Source organism: Malania oleifera, chromosome 11 (genome assembly GCF_029873635.1).
Source record: "Malania oleifera isolate guangnan ecotype guangnan chromosome 11, ASM2987363v1, whole genome shotgun sequence".
NCBI lineage: Eukaryota > Viridiplantae > Streptophyta > Magnoliopsida > Santalales > Ximeniaceae > Malania > Malania oleifera.
In genome coordinates this window covers 49,545,096-49,563,917 of record NC_080427.1, presented here as the reverse complement: position 1 = coordinate 49,563,917, position 18,822 = coordinate 49,545,096, and positions in this window count along the sequence as shown.

Sequence of the window (18,822 nt, the reverse complement as noted above, 5' to 3'; positions counted from 1 at the left end):
TCTCTCTACCAATGAAATCTCTCTCTCTCTCTCTCTCTCTCTCTCTCTCTCTCTCTCTCTCTCTCTCTCTCTCTCTCTCTAATATTCTTCGTCGTTCATCATCTGTTTCCAAAAACGGAGGATACTGCGTGGATCAGAAGAGGAAACTCTACAATTTTAGCAGATCAAATCGTCGTTTCAGAGATTTTTTGATTTTTCCCAAAAATTGAGGTAGGGATCTGATTGTAGTTTTGATTGAATATTTGGATAGTAGTAGAAAATATAGTAAGATTATATTCTGTGGTTTTTAGGTTTTAAGGGTTGCGGGTTGTCGATTTGGACCGTGTTCGTACGAAGTTTCGTTTTGAGTTTAAGGTAAGGGGAATTTGATTACAACAGAATTTTTGGAAAAACTAAACCGCTAAAAGCTAGTTTATGTTATTATGTATGATTTAACTGCTTATTTGTTAAATTCTATAGAGTAGAAATGTCGGTTTTACAATTTTACGATTTTTGGTAAAAACGAGGATTTTGACGTTTGATCTCCAAACTTTACCAAAATCATTTATTTGTATTTGTACTATAGTAGGAGATGCTCGAATCCTTTACTTAACCATTTAAATGATGTTTACTGAATTTCTATCATTTAGCAGGTTTTGGATTAAACTTGTGTGATATATGTTGAAATCGAAATGTATGAATTTTCTATACTATTGATATAGATATGGGAACGAAGTTCCAATTTGTTATACTAAGAATGTGAAAAACGGGGGCCAGTGAAACACCGAGCTGAATCAGTAAACAAAAAGGGGTAAACTGAGTGGAAAGGCACCGATTTGAACCCAATGTGATGATCTGAAATTATGAAAAATACTGGAATTGCACAGGTTACTATTTTGCTATAAATTATATATATGATACTGGAACCACAGCTTGTGTCCAAAAGTGGTTGAAAGAAACTTTAGAAAAAAGGGTTGAAAGATATGAGTATATTAGATGGTCGACCTGCGAGGAGTTAGTAAGCTACTGGTAAAAATAAACCAAGGGGCGGTCGGACTATAAAGATGCTCGACTTTGTCTGCATGAACAGGACACTTTAGAGGCAATTAGTGCACAACCCGTGCCACGAGGTAAACAGGCAAATTGTCATATCAAGCTGGAGGTGTTCTAATAATCATATACATGATTTAAATACTTTGAATCTATCAAAAGAAATGGTCCATAATCGCATAAATTGGCGGAAAAGGATTCATATAGCCGACCCCACTTAGTGGGACTAAGGCTTGGTTTTGTTGTTGTGTATGATTTAAATACTTGATGTACAGATAAATGTTATATGATACAGTATTATAAACAAATGTTTCAAATGTATGAGTTTGTATGAAAATGTGCATATATGCAGTCACACACTATTGTAACACTTTCTTCCTTACTGAGAGGTGTCTCGCCCTATCATACAACCCTTGTTTTCAGGTCCATCAGTACGTTGGTCCTAGTAGCTAAAGGGACTAGGGAGATCAGATTTTAGGTTTAGCTTACGTAAGCATTTGAATCTTGTATTAAACTTCAATGAACTTCCTTTTTGGAGGGTGGTAATAACAAGACTTATTCTAAGTCCGAATTTATGTAAATTGTGTGGACGTATTAGTAAACTCTAGTGTAAGACTGATAAAAATCCCAATGGATGTTTATGTTTTTCCACGACATTTACATTTCTATTATGTATGATTTACACCCGTAGGTCCCTATTTAGGGCAGGTTGTCTATGTATCATGAACAGGTACAGGTATTTTGTATGAGTGAGTGACACCTAGGATAAAGGGCCGAGTCGTTACAAGTAATGCCTCCAAATCTTAAGAGCATGCACCACCACAGCAAGCTCTAAATCATGCACATGATAATTCTTCTCATATTCTTTAAGCTGCCTAAACGCATATGCAATAACCCTGTCGTGCTGCATCAACACACATCCAAGACCCTTCGAAGAGGCATCACTGTATATTACAAACTCGTCCTCCCCTGACGAAATAGCTAATACCGGAGTTGAAACTAACCGTCGCTTTAACTCTTGAAAACTCTACTCACAGTCATCAGTCCATTCAAATTTTACATTTTTCCTCGTGAGCCGCATCAACGGACCTGATAAATTGGAGAATCCATCTACGAAGCATCAGTAGTAGCCTGCTAATCCCAGAAAACTCTTGACTTCCTGAACATTTCCCGACCTTTCCCAACTCACCATTGCCTCTATTTTACTCGGATCAACTGATACACCTGCTTCAAAGACCACATGACCAAGAAAACTAACTTGCCTTAACTAGAACTCACATTTCTTGAATTTCGCATATAATTTCCTTTCCCTTAATACCTATAACACCAGTCTCAAATGATGCTCGTGCTCCTCAAAACTTCTCGAATAGACCAATATATCATCGATGAACACAACCACAAACTGATCTAAGTATTGATGGAACACCCGATTCATCAAATCCATGAATACTGCTGGTGCATTAGTCAATCCAAACGGCATCACCAAGAACTTGTAATGCCCATATCTGGTTCGAAATGCGGTCTTCGAAATGTCTTCTGCTCTAACTTTCACCTGATGGTAACCCGACCGCAGGTCAATTTTAGAGTAAACTTGGGTCCCCTGAAGCTGATCAAATAAATCATCGATCTTAGGGAGAGGATATTTATTCTTGACTGTTAGTTTGTTGATTTCTCTATAATCGATACACAATCTCATGGTCCCATCCTTCTTTTTCACGAACAAAACTGGCGCACCCCAAGGTGACACAATGGGCCTGATGAAACCTTTATCCAACAATTCCTATAATTGTTCTTTCAATTCTTTTAACTCTACTGGGGCCATACGGTATGGTGCTTTAGATATTGGTGCAGATCTTGGCAACAGATCTACGGTAAACTCAATCTCACGGTCAGGCGGCAAACCAGACAATTCTTCTTGAAAGACATCTGGGAATTCCCTCACTACTGGTATGTCAGCTTGTCTCAATTCTTCTTTCGGCAATTCTTTTATGTATGCGACATACCCCTAGCAACCATCCTATAGCAGTCTCCTCACCTGAACAGCCGACACTAGTTGTGGTGAGGCACGTACACGTGAACCCACGAATTTGTATTCTTACTCGCCCGGGGGTCTGAAAATAACTTCTTTTTTATAGCCATTTATATTGGCATGATGAGTAGCTAGCCAGTCCATACCCAATATTAGATTAAACCCCTGCATATCTAGAACTACTAGATCAGCTGATAATACCCTCTCCTAAATACTTACTGGAAAATTTCGAAGTATCCTCCTGCATCTCACCACATACCCCATCGGCATATCCACAGACAGTTCAATATCTAATGGTTGTGTCTCTATTCCAGCTATTTTCACATATCCCGCCGATATAAAGGAATGGGTGGCACCTATATAAAAAAAAAATAATAATTGTATATGGTAAAGCAGTAAGGATACCTGTAACCACGTCTCCAGCTGTCTCAGCGTCTCCCGGCGTCAACGCATAAACCCTCGCCGGCACGGTATTTCTCTGTTAACCGCCACGGGCCGCTTGGTATCCTCCTCGAAATGGCCTAGGAGCCAGTACATAACCTGGTGTCATTTGACAAGATCGAGCCATATGACTGGGTCTCCCGCAGTGGTAGCAAACATTCTCCCCCAGCCGACATTCACATAGGTGTCTCCGTCCACATCTCGTACCAATGGCAGAAGGCTGACCACCCTGAAATCCACCCTGCTCTACCATCTATCTCAGACCTCTACCAGATCTACCTCCTCTCCAAGGGCCTCGGCTGGGACCCGCTTGAAAGCTCGAGGGTGCGGTCCTTTTCTTCTGACTCTGTGTCTCAGTCTCTTTAGGTAGACTCTCCTCTAGTATAATGGCCCTATCAACCAACTTTGCAAAATCCTGGATCCTTAGTACCGCCACCTGCCTGTAAATATCTCGCCTCAAATTCCTCTAAAACATTATGGCCTTCTTTACTTCATCAAGGACGATATATGGGCAAAAATGCAAAAGCTCAATAAATCTCGTCACATACTGCTAGACTATCATCGATCCCTGGGACAGACTCAGAAACTCCTATACTTAAGCCTCTCTGACTGAGGTAGGATAGTACCTATCGAAGAACATTTTCCTGAAACGGGCCCATGTTATCAGCACTGGAGTCATCCTCAGCTCTTCCAATAGTCTAGTGGTCGCCCACCATCTCTTAACCTTCCGTGTCAGTTTATACATAGCGTACAAAACTCTCTGCTCGTCGGTGCAGTGAAGTACTATTAGAATCGTCTCTACCTCCTACACCCAGTTCTCAGCAACTGCAGGGTCAGTCGCCCCAGAAAAAGCTAGCGGATTCATCTTCATTAATTTCTCTATGGTACACCCCTGAACTGGAGATATACCTCCCTGCTCTCTAGAGCTCCGCACTATCTCAGTCATAACCTGCTGAGCCACACTATGTAGCATAGCATCTGAATCTCCACCTCCTGCTCTAGAAGAACCTGCTCCATCATCACCACTGGCATGAGCGCTACTGCCTCCTGGGTCCATCCTGTAAATATAGAGAACACCATTTCAGAATACTATTTCTCATAGAGACCTAACTTATTTCATTTAACTAAAACTGAAAATTCTCTATTAACCATCTCTCTTGATCCTAACCCCAAATCACATCCCATAACCTAAATACATAACTCGTCAATAGTTTACTATGGCTTTCCTGAAGTCGTCACCCTAGTAAAAACACAGAAACCACCACGAAAATCCTGTATCCAGATCACAGAATAAAACCTCAAATTCTTTTCCTATATTTTGATATTGTTTCCCACTGCACTCTAAAGTCTACAGAACCTAGCAACTTAGACTCTGATACCAAAATGTCACATCCTCAAAATTTCTCTGTTTTTTTTTTATATCTATATAACCATACCTAAATAGCGGAAACATAAATCATACAACCACATGTACTATACAATACCAGAATTTTGTACATACAGATCATACCCATGCACAATAACTCCCTCTAGTATCTTCTACCTCAAAAAAAATATACAAAACCCTGTCATAAACGTACCCTATAACCAAGGTAGGCAAGTCAACTCTCTATCCGCAAGCCTGATCTGCTTGCCTAGCTGGCTCACCTGAAAAATGGTAAAGTAATAGGGTGAGACGACGCTCAGTAAGTGGAAATATGTTATTACCAGTGTATGGTGACCGAGTCGTAAAACTATAACATTAATATATATAAAACTGAATGATCAGAAAAATTTGTAAAACACATGTATAGTAGCTTAAAACATTTATATCATCTGAACTTTCTATCATTCATACTGCTATATCATATTATATACAACAAAAACTGTAAAACTGTACACATATAAATAATTGTGCTCTTTCCATAGGACTCTGTATGTCATGATTTAACCCTACATGACAGGGTTGTGCGGCCCGTAAGTAGGACTTATCTTGGTCGGCCCTCCAGGTCAGTCATCATACTCTACACTACCTCAGCCCAGCTAAACTACATCTACTCCTAAACTCGAGACTGGCTGCTACCTCGCCTAACCAGCCCCCTCAACCAAGTGTTCTAGGGAGCTGCATCCTCTTCGAACACGGTAAGACGGTACCCACACACTATCTGAGATATGTAATTGCACTCTATCTCTATATAACAACGGTACTGTGCTCTGTAAACAGTATCTGTCTCTAATATTTCCACAGGGATCTGATACTACATAAATACATTTATATATATCTCTTTGCTGTTTTTCATCATGTTTCCAAAAGTGACCATAACACTATAATTTTGTACTGTAAATGCTGTAAAATCTAAGTAACTGTAGTATCTTGATGCTATAACTGTATAATCTGTCTTTATAAACTGTCTGTATAAACTATCTGTATAATCTGTCTGTATAACTATGTGCTATGGCATTTAGGAAAAACATGACATTCCGTAAATACTATTCATACTTATCAGAATAAACATCTGTATACATTTATACATACATACATATATATATATATATATATATTTGAATAAAGTTGTAAATAAACGTGTATTTGTCTATAGAATATCATATTATATCTGTATATGCTGTATAACTTGATATACCGGAAAAACTGCATAAAACTCTTCCTCAGGTAATATAAACTCAGGCCACACATACCATAAAAATTCATATTCTCTATAATATCTGGTATACATACATACATACATATATATATAATTTCTGATAATGTAAGTAAATCTCCTAGCATAGCATATTTCCCTTACTTAGTTTCTGAAAAGCCCCCTGCTGAATTTTGGCCCTACACCCACATGGTTCTCCACTCAACACCCTAAAAATGATATCCCCCAAAACAAAACATTAATATTTTCCTACATACAACATTTCCTATAACTGCAGAGAAAGCAGATTTCGAATAAAACACCTTACTCTGAGTTTGGGATGAATTCCAAACTAACTCCACCAACAATTAGCTCCAGCAAACTTGTAGAGAACTTCATCGGGAGTGTCGTGGTGGCCTCAGATCTTTAATCCAACGAGCAACGAGCCTAGAATTGAAGAAAAAAGGAGGGAGAGGCGTTTTTTAGAGAGAGAAAGAGTTTTTGCACCAAAATTCTGCTAAAAAATCTAGGTTTTCACTATTTATAGAGCCGGATTCGTCAACGAGATACGTCACCTCGTCGACGAGTCCTCAAGTAATTTCGTCGTTGAACCCTACCTCCTCATCGACGAAATTCAGACTGCCCAAAAATCCCTCTCGGCATCTTCTTGTCGATGAGGCGTGGCTTCGTTGACAAGGCCTACTTATGAGCTCGTCGACGAACTCCCTGTGTTCGTCGACAAGGCCCTGTATAAAACTTCCGGGTTATTACGTCCAATAGTGCAACGTCGCCAACGAAGCCTACTGCCTCCTTTTGTTTTTGTTTCCATTTCCCTCCCTCTTATTATTTAAATACCATTATTCTTCAGGTCGTTACAAGTAAGGGTAGTTTCGAGAGAACAGTGATAACTGTATATTGTAGGTTGATTTGACACTCTGGTATTGTATTATGTATGGATTTATTTTATATGATTGGCTTACCGTTGTTTAGGTTAATGTTTGATATTAAAATGGGGGGAAAGATTTTTATTTTATTATCAGGTCGTTACACGTTAATTAAGTTAAATATGTTATTTATGTTTGCAGAAATACATACCCATATTGATGATTCATAATTAATTGTTATATCATATGCATTAATAATTTAAATTTTTCATATATATAGATATAATAATATAATAATATCCAAGATTTATTTATTTTCGCTGTTATTATTTTCACTAAAAATATAAGAAGTAGCACATTAGACTCTATTAGGTTTTGAGGTGCTATACATACAAATAAATATGAATAAACGGTTTATTCTGAAATCTAAATTTATTCTAAGAAAAATGGTAGTATTATTGAAGACACGTTAATTAAGTTAAATATGTTATTTATGTTTGTAGAAACACGTACCCATAGTGATGACTCATAATTAATTGTTAGATCATATACATTAATAATTTAAATTTTTTATATATATAAATATAATAATATAATGATATCCAAGATTTATTTATTTTCGTTGTTATTATTTTCACTAAAATATTGATGACTCATAATTAATTGTTAGATCATATACATTAATAATTTAAATTTTTCATATATATAAATATAATAATATAATAATATCCAAGATTTATTTATTTTCGTTGTTATTATTTTCACTAAAAATATAAGAAGTAACACATTAGACCCTATTAGGTTTAGAGGTGCTACACATACAAATAGATATGAATAAACGGTTTATTCTGAAATGTGAATTTACCCAAAATTTCTTTACATGTGTAAGTTGGATATGAATATGTATTTTTACGTTGCATATTCAATTCTTATCAAAATATTCAACCTTAATTTAGGAATATATATTTTGACGAAATCTTTAATTTTAATTTTATATTAGTTTATAAGGAATTAAATACAATTTAAATGTTACTATATTATATTTAACTTCAAAAAAAAAATCCCTTAGCATGTGCAAGTTAAATATGAATATATATATATATATATATATATATATATATATATATATATATATATATATATATATATATATACATTGCATATTCAATTCCCATCAAGTATCCAAGTTTGATTTTGGAGTACAAATTTTGACGAAATCTTTAATTTTTATTTTGTATAAACTTATAAAAGCAAATACAACTTAAATTTTTCTATATTATTAAAAAAAATTCCATTAATAAAAGCAATATAAAAATTAACTAATCTTCTTCAAATAACTAACCAATGTCAAATCATCGATCAGTCAAACATACTCAATATATATTTGATCTAATAATAATAATAATAATAATAATAATAATAATATTGGAATATATATAATGGGTACTCTCGCAGTAAAAAATAAATAAAAATAGCCTCATGGGTAGAAATCATCGGCTATAGCTCACTTTCCCCCGAAGTAAGGTCAGGGCATGAGACCACATGGGCATAGTGGGGATTCGAACCCGTGATCACATGGATACACGGCCGATTCCTTACCACTAAGCCACCCACACAAGTGGTGACCTAAGGATGAGATTAATTATAGTTAAAGCTGTAACGACCCAAAAAATAATGGTATTTAAATAATGAAGAGGGAGGGAAATGGAAACAGAAACAGAAGGAGGCAGCAGGCTTCATCGACGAACGCGAAGCGTTTGTCGACGACATTGCACTTTGAATATAATAACTTGGAAGATTTTTACACAATGCCTCGTCAATGAACACAAAGAGTTCGTCGACGAGCGCATAAGTAGGCCTTGTCGACGAGAAGTTACCGAGGGATTTTTGGGTAGTCTGAATTTCGTCGACGAGGAGGTAGGGTTTGTCGTCGAAATTACTTAATGGACTGAAAACCATTAAGCTACATGCAAATAGATTTCTACTCCATTAATGGACTGAAAACAGATTTCTAAACGTGGATTGCATTGATTTTCAAAAAATCTATTTTAAATTCAATGACATGATGCATATATTTTCAATTAAAGTTTATAATTATTTGTTTTTCATCGAATAATATTATTTTTTGAACTTTGTTGTTTCAGAAAGCTCTATTAGTGTTGCACTTTTTGGATGCATCATCCTTATGAAAGCATCCTCCTTGTGGATGTGCCTATGCATCCTCTCTGCGGATTCAACCTCCTTTTGGATGCATCCTCCTTGTGGATGCATCTTGGTTTTGGATGCGGCTTCCTTTTGAATGCGACTTCATTTTGGATGTGTCCTCCTTCTAAATGCATCCTCCTTATGGATTCACCCTGCTTTTGGATGTTGTTATCTCTAATTACTTGATATGGTTGCATAATGCGTACATTTTTTTTTTTATTGTTATCGTAGTTGTATATCTTGTTTAGTTGGGAAATTGACATATGATAGATATTTATCTTATACAAATGATAGCTTTACTTGTTGGCATTTCTGAATTAAGCGGTGGTTAGGAAAGCTGGAATTTGGCACTTGTTTGAGATGAAATGTTGACTTAGTTGGGATAACACTGCTATATTCGAAAAGAAAAAGTATAAATGTATGTTATTTGAATGTTATGTGATGGTCACTAGCAATGCATTAATTGCCTAGAATTAAGAGTGTGTTGATGCATATTGTTTTGAATAAAGAGTGTGTTTGTGCACTTTATGATCATGCATACATGTAAGGCAATGTAGTATTGTTAAGCACTGAAATCCTTATTTGAATAACGATGTGTACTGAGCTTGTGGTTGCTCATTCATGTCCATATGCCTAGATGAATAACAATACTACATTGAACTCAATACTATCCATTGTTCTCTGCTATTTATATTCTTAATTTAATGGATATATTATATATTGTGAATTGTTGCTTGCTACCTGATTGCATGCTAGCCTAGAATGTCTCATGCATGACGGATGCAGTTGATGTGTATTGCATGCTGGTAGTGGATATAGGTTTTCATGTGCCTTTAACTTCTTATAAATGACTTATTTGAACCTATTAGGTACAGGTTTTATGGAAAAATGTCCAATTTATAGACGGCACGCTGCCGAAATTTTATTAAAGTTTTCCTAAAATAAAAAAACATTTACAACGATAATTATAATAAAATGAATGTTAAAATATTTTTGAAAGAATGAGTGAAAGTTAGGAATCATAAGAAATGAGGCAATGTCGGCTTAATTCATTTAAAAAAGCATTCATGACTAAACATGTCTAAAAGACTTTAAACACTATTACAAAAAAAAAAAAAAAATTTGTGACATTTTATAACAATAATAATCTAGAAACTAAGATTTCTATTTATCTTCTAATAAAAGCAATGATGGTTGGTGGATTATTACCAATTTATTTTTTTATTATTATTTTTCCTCGCCAAGAAAAGTAATTGAAATCAAGCAAGCTATGCAACCAAGAATGATTCATTGAAAACATAAATCAAATTTCATAACTGGTGAAAGTGCTTTCAAGAATCAAGATTATTAAGAACAACCATTCCATATAATTTTTTCAAGTTGTATACAAATTCACAAGATGCAAATCACACTGCAAGTAACTTATCACACTTGTACACCCAGCCAAATTAACAAGTTTAAGTCAAGTGTTAGAGGCTGATTTATTGTTTAGTTCCTACAATGACTAGTCAAGAATCATAGAGGCTATACAAAATAATACTCATCGGAGATATAGAACTCCCATTGAAACTAAATGGCTACAATGCCTTTTACAATAAGGACATTTATGGTTTGGAGAATGTGATTTCCCCCCTGTACTGTTTGTGTTTTCTAAAATTGAAGGCAATGAAAAATCTAAAGAACAGTAATTATGTGATTTCATTAAATAATCCCCTTTATAAACATCTTTAGTCAAAGTAATCTCAACAACTGTACTAAAACTTCAAATGGTATGAAAAATTTAAGGTAGTGCACTGATCAAGGGGCAATGTGCAAACACCCATGGTTCACAATGTTTGAATCCTCTATTTACAAGTGAAAAGCCAAGCAACAGGTATAATGCATAAAAAGGTAGGATGCAACCAAGTCAGTACTTTGGGCAAATAATAAATGAAAAAGAAAAAAAATGAGAAACAACTGATAATAAATTGCAACTCATGTTACTTCTCCCACAAAATCATCTTGAGTAGCACTATCGTTGTCCATGATCTTCATCCTGAGCTCAGAGACCTCACCAATTATGGTGAATACAAAATTTTCATTCCATTCTGGCTGAGGCCCTTGCCCTGTTCAGCCATTTGTATATAACAGTGACCAAACTTGTATAATATACATTACAATGATCACTCGGTTTTACCTTTCAAAAAATTAAAAGGTAATTACACATAATATATATAAGTAGTTGCAAGTATAGTTGTGTGTATCTTCTCATGGTTATTCAAAGACCCTTTCATCCCTTCGATTTTATAAGCTACCTTTCAAGTGTGCAACTCAATGGAAATATGTGAACTCAATGTTTAGCTTTAAATACTGACATTATTTTTTTTCAATATTGATATTACTACCATATAAATTGTATAATATGCATGATTATGAAATCTTTGTGAATTTGTTATATCATATAATTTTTTTTCCTGATTATACTGAGCGCCAGCTCTTTAGCTCTTCATTTGTATACTATTTTTTTTTAATGACCCTTAATTTGTAGGGTTCGCGACTGTCATAACATCAGCATGATGCCATGCATGCATGCACTACAGTCGTCAGATGCAACTTTTGATTTTATTTTTTTTTGTATTTTTTGTTATTATTTGAACAAATGAAATTGTTGAATTTGTATTTGAATTTTGAATATTTTGAATGTTTTTTTGTTATCTAAACAGATGTTATTTCTTTATTTAATTGAATTTGTATTTGAATTCGAAATTTTGAATGATTTACGAATTTTGTAGTAATTATGGTTTCAGTATGTATGCAAAAATGTAATTACAGATTTTTATATAGGAATTGATGATTAAAAAAAATTAGTATCAAAAGTTTTTTAAGTTTTCTAATTATTAATAAAGGACTCAAATTCGTCACTAATAATAGGGTATTAGTGACAAATTACAAATTCGTCACTAATAGTAGGGTATTTGTGACGAATACCATGCTATTACCCAACTAATTACAAATTCGTCAAATTCGTCACTAATTACAAATTCATCACTAATACCATACTATTAGTAACGAATTTGAGTCCTTCACTAAAGTCCTACTATTAGTGATGAATTTGAGCTGAGTCGATCTAAAATTTATAGTGACGGTATTAGGGTTTTAGTGATGGTTATAATCCATCACTAATACTCCATTATTAGTGACGAAATTTTGGATTCGTCACTAAAAGTTAGTAGTAACGGTAGATATAACAACTATTTTAAAGCTGTCACTAATACTCATAAATTCATCACTAATACTATTAGTGACGAATTTATGAGTATTAGTGACGGATTTGATCCTTCACTAATACCCTGATTTTTTGTAGTGTGAATTACCAATCTTGGCCAACTGCCTAGTAATTTTTGGACAAAGACCTCTTTAGCATAAGCTTGGTCTTGTGGGCCTAGCTGATAATACCAATATTGGAACTCACATAGGTATTCATTAAAATAACACATCGCAAAATCTGGATTTTGGTTGTTGCCATCCTGGCCTTTTCCACTAGTTCATCTCATTTGTCTACTAGTGAATATTCTACAAATTCCTATTTGAGGAAATCTGCTATGATGGCTATTACTTCATCGAGGGTCTGTATAATATTTAGGATAATGGTAATCACATCTGAGTTTCTTTGCAAAATTTCCAAAAAGTTTCCAGTGTTTCCCCTTAATGTAGATACTGCGAATTTATACACTTGCTCTATTGACCAAGACTTGATTCCATGAATAAGGACAATTATATCTAATATCCATAGCCCAATCATCGATCGCAGCTGCAGGATCTTTTTTGCAATTGAGCCTAAGAATTGTTCCGTTATGGGGAACTCCCTATGGAACACTTCTTTTGGGCCTGAATTCTTCCTGAATAATCTAAAGCAGCATCTTGTTGTTTAACTGTTGTTTGAAGCATTTCTTTGAAAGATAACTTCTTTCTTTCCCATGGTTTAGGTTCCAATCTTATTGGCTGCCATACTGGTTTCGCATCCCTAGATGAAACTTCTAGAAAACTTATTGTTTCCCTGTGATTTGATGGTCCTGCTCCTACAGCTCCACCTCTTGCAGATCCCCTACTAGTTTTTGCAAGAATAGTTTCAGCATTAGCTAATTTTCTAGCTTTGAGACTTTCTATCTCATTCAACTTACTGTTGATTTTATCCTGGATCTTAGAAATCTCTTCATCTATCCATGTTTATTTGAGCAATACTTTATTCAACTTATCCTGAGCTTTTTGAATATCATCTATTATATTAGACAAAACTTTTGTTTCATCAATATCTACGAGAGCACTTTGAATTTCCTGTTCTTGTGTCTCTTCATAGTCTCTAGTCGTATATCTTCCTGATATACTACTTCTAACTTGAAATGATTGAGGATCTTCTCTCCTACTGAGAGCTTGAATTTTGTCTTCATAACTCTTCATTATCTCTCTTATTTTTTTAGAGATAGATTTTATATATATCACTCATTTAGACTTTGATGATTTTTAATTAAAAGTAATAAGATACTCTTCGTTCGATTCTTTTTTCCTAGTGTCCAATGGAACTGTGCTAGTTGCCACTCACATTGACTAATTCTTGATTGATAGATTCTTGATTGATAGAGCTTAATCTGCTCTTCAATCTCTGCAAGGTGTGATTCTGCCTTTGCTTTTAGTTTCTTTAGTTCTACTATCCAAGAATTTGAGTCAAAATTGGCTTTTGAAGATGACAACTGGTGATATTTTTCAAGTCAAACTTCTCTAATCACCCTCTCATGCCACTGTATTCATGAATAGAGCTTAACTCTTGGATAATATAACCCTTTCTTTTCTACCATAAAGGCTCTTATAGCAATTTTTACAAAGTGATAACTTAAGCATCAACCATAGAACCCTAGTTTAAAAAATCTTTGTTGCATAAATAGTCTTCCACTTAAGGAGAAAAATATTTGTTGAGTGGCCCATATGGTCCAAGTAATTGGGCATGTTTAGTTGTGAAAATTAATTTTTGTTTTTAAGAAATTAAAAACAAGCTGTAGATTTATAATTTTTACAACATTTGTAAAATACATGAAAAATAAAAATAAAAATTACCACTATTCACTTGTGAAAATAGTTGTATTTTTTACTTTAAAATTATTACAAAAATGCCATCATATTTTTCAATTTTCTAAATGCATGCCAAAATTGTCTTTTTTATAATTGCTTTTAAAATTTAAAAATAAAAAATAAATATTATTTTACACAATTAAACACTTTAATCTTACTTTTTTTTCACCATTCGAATACAAATCTTGAAAAAGTAAAAAATAAGTTGAAATTTCTATAATCTTTCAGCCTCGTTTGGAATTCAGAAAATATTAGGGAAAAAAGGAAATATTAAGGAATTCACATTTTCATGTTTAGTTATTAAAGAAAGTGATAAAATAAAATAGAATACATACCAAATTTCTGTATAAAATTTTAATTTTACACATCATTAATATTTACTTTTTCCTAATTTTTAGCCATATTAAAACAAATTTTAATTTTTAATAGAATTAAATATAGAAAGAAAATACAATAAAAAATGAGTTTCGTCCTTATTTTATTTTCCTTTCCTTTTTCCCAACATATTTTTTTATCCAAACGGAAAGAAAAAGAAAATAAGGAGGAAACTCATTTTCCATTATATTTTCCTCATATATCATATTCTATTACAAATGAAAATTTATTTTTATATAACAAAAAATTAAACAAAACTAAATATTAATTATGCGTAAAATTAAAATTTCTTTCATGAATTTTATATATATTTTTATTTTTTCTCTTACTTTCCTCAATAATTAAATATAAAAATATGAATTTTTTGATATTTTCCTTTTCTTTACCTAATATTTTGGAGTAAAAAATATAATAGAAAATCAGAAATATTTTTCACAATTAAATGAGCTAGAAATTTTTTAAATATTTCTAGAAATACGAGTTAAGAACCCTTACCATATTATATATAAACTTTTTGTAACACTCAATTTGCATCATGTGATTATAGACCCAAATTCTCAGCCATGTGATTTTCCAAACTAGATAAGGTGGAGATTAGTCAAAGGCATGATGTGAAACTGTTTGTAGAAATGCGTGAATGAAAATTGGGAAAACTAGCCTATCACACAATCCCCTCCACATGATTTCACAAACCACAAAATTTGATAATGACATGCATAAGGTGGAGGTCCTTTAAGTTAGTGAAGGGGCCTTTTAGGTCTGAAGCCAATTCATTACTTTAAAGATTTCATTAAGTTCTTCTTTTTGGGCCCTACTTTGAAAATCTTTTGTCAACACATTTTATCATACACTGATTGAAATCAGAATTAGTGAAGAAGAAGCTAACAAGACATCAAATCAAATCAAGGCACACCTACTTATTCCAAAAATAAAAAATAAAAAAATAAAGGGTCTTAGGCTGTGTTTGTATTTGTGACTTTAATAGATTAGGATAGGCTAAAGGGTACATTCAATAAAATTAAATTTTAGGTACTGAATATTCAATATAAGTTTGAAATTTATGAATTGGGTTTTTAAAAAATAATTGAAATTATCTTCCAATTTAAATACTACGTTTTTTCAGAAGTTCAGCATTTTAAAAAAAAATGTATCATGAAATATTCTGCATATTTTTAGGGACAAAAATGTTTGGAAAAAGTTCAATAATATCTTATCGAATTAGTAGTAGGATGGTCTCTAATTTAATTATAGATATTTCAATATTACTGAAATTATTTATCAAAAAAAATTGATGTATTGAATTTTAAAATCATTAAGAGTTCATTTTCTATTAAGAGTTCAATTACAAGTAAACCTAAAGTATGTTTGGTCGATATTTTATGTAATACGGTTTAGTCTTGCAACGATTATAAAGTAATTTCGATAACCTAAATGAGTATATTATTTTTATTTTAATTAATTAATTAAGTCATCCTAAAATCAATTTGGTTTTATGTCTGGGAGATCTACCATAGAAGCTATTTTTCTTTTAAGAAAATTAATGGAAAAGTTTAAGGAAAATAAGAGGGACTTACATATGATATTTATTGACCTTGAGAAAGCATATGATAGGATACCTAAGGAAGTTTTATGGTGGATTTTAGAAAAAAAAAGGGTGTATGTTGTAGGTATACCGATGTCATTAAGAATATGTACTATAAAGTAATGATTAGTGTAAGGACTATAGATGAAGAAATTAGAGAATTTTCAATTGTCATAGGTGTACATCAAGGATCTGCTTTGAGTCCTTATCTTTTTGCTTTAATGATAGACCAATTGACTAAAAGTATTTAAAATGAGGTTCAATGGTGTATGTTGTTTGTAGATGATATTGTATTAATTGACGAAACTAGGGACGGAGTAAAGGCTGAGTTAGAATTATGGAGAGAAGCTTTGGAATCTAGAGGCTTTAGGATATGTAGAAATAAAATAGAATATATGAAATGTAATTTTAGTAATGATAGGAGGAATATTGGAGACAAAGTTAAACTTGATGATAAAGAAATAAATAGCACTTGTAGATTTCAATACCTTGGATCTGTTATGCAAGCTGAAGGAGAAATTGAAAATGATGTAATGCATAGAGTTAAAGCAAGATGGTTAAAATGGAGAAGTGCTTCAAGTGTGCTATGTGATCATAGAATACCCTTAAAATTGAAAGGGAAATTTTATAGGACAGCTATAAGACCAGTTATGCTATATGGATCGGAATGTTGAGCGACGAAGAAACATAATGTAATGCCCCGAACCCTTAAAACCGGGTCCGGTGCGTTATACCTGATAAAATCTCTGATAATCCATAAACCAATATATACGCAGCGGAAAACATAAACATAATCTTCATATAACATAATACCAAAGTTTACTAATTCTAACTATAATCTATAATAAATCATCCATCACCTGTATTTCCATAAATCTACATAACTCCCAATACTATTCAGTATTTTCACAATCATTCCTTACTCAATAGCCTTAAAACATAAAAACATAAAACATAAATATTTTTATTCCCCAAAATTAACATAGAAATATACCATTTTCTTCTTCTATTTCCCAATAATGTTATAAAAACCTCGAGCTCTCAAAGCTCGACCTCGAGGATGTCCTGAAAAAGAAATACATTTATATTCGGGTGAGACGCATCTTAGTAAGGTAAGAAATAATATATTAAACTCAGTGTGTGACCATCATGAGATTATACATATCATTTTATAATATTTGCAAATCATTAACAAAATACTGAAAGTCATTTTCTGAACCTAACAATCACATGCAAAGGTTTACTCAAGAATAGGGGTGATTACCCGCTCATACAAGTAGTACCCCTCTGTTTTGATACTTAGGTAACCCGAAAGTCACTACTGAAGCATACCAGAGCACTTACTTTACTCAGTAAGCCCTCAAGTGTTAACTTGATCTCGTACTCACGCATTCAACAACAATTTACCGGTAAAGGCCCTAAGGATAGGGAATTCTACCCGTCCATATAATTAGGTTCCCTCTGCCCTAATGTGTTATGCAGCTACTGCCACATCTGAAGCTATTAGTGCACTCGCCTTACTCAGTAAGCCCTCAGGTGAAGAGTGCACCCCGCCCAAACGTAACATGTTCTACATATATAAATACTTCTAATATCATAATACATCATTCTTTCCATCGTTATTCAATCATTCACATTCTTTCATGTTCATAACTTAATATTTCCTTGTGTTTCACTTTAAGTGACTCTTTCCCATTTGTATCATTCACATTTCACATTTCACATTTCATTTCATTGCATTGTCATTCATTGTCATTTCATTTCATAATATTTTCATTTCATTCCTTTGTACTACAGTCGCTCTTTAGCCGTCATCAGTTAGTCTATATAGAAATGCGCTAGAATTTGCTAACCCGGCTTTTAGCTGTCGTACCTTTACATAGTTGTATTTAACATACACATGCAACATTGTCCATATCATATTTTATTCTCATTGCTTTACTTACTCAGTCTGCATCTTATACATTTAACATATAATTTGCACAGATTCTCATGCCACACAATCTAACAGTAAAATTCATACATATTTCTCATAAAATAAGTCAACTCACATTTAATATTTATATACTCAAAATACACTTCATTTCTTATATAATTCCTTAGAAAATTCCTTTCACTTTCGTTCGTTTACTTTCACACATACATAACTATATACACAACCCTAAACTCAGAAAACATGAATTACATGGTTGGCATTTTAAACCTACATAAAAATATATGTACATAAATAACACATAATCATTTTTAATTCATGAAAAACCTGATTTAATATATAAATTTCCCTCTTACCTGATTTCTTGAACTACGCCGACAGGGACTCCAAAAAAAATACTTGCGGCGCTCACTCGGGCCCTGAATCAAAAATTCTAGTTCCATATAATTAATCCTGAATAAAATATTATTTTAATATTTCCTAAACTTATAAATTTTAAATAAATAAATATACCCTTAAATATAGTCAAATTACCAAATTTCTCAAATCTCACTCTCGCTTTGGAGTGGGGCCTAGAAACCTTTATTGAAAAATTATCCACGTCAAAATGATGGCAATCGCAA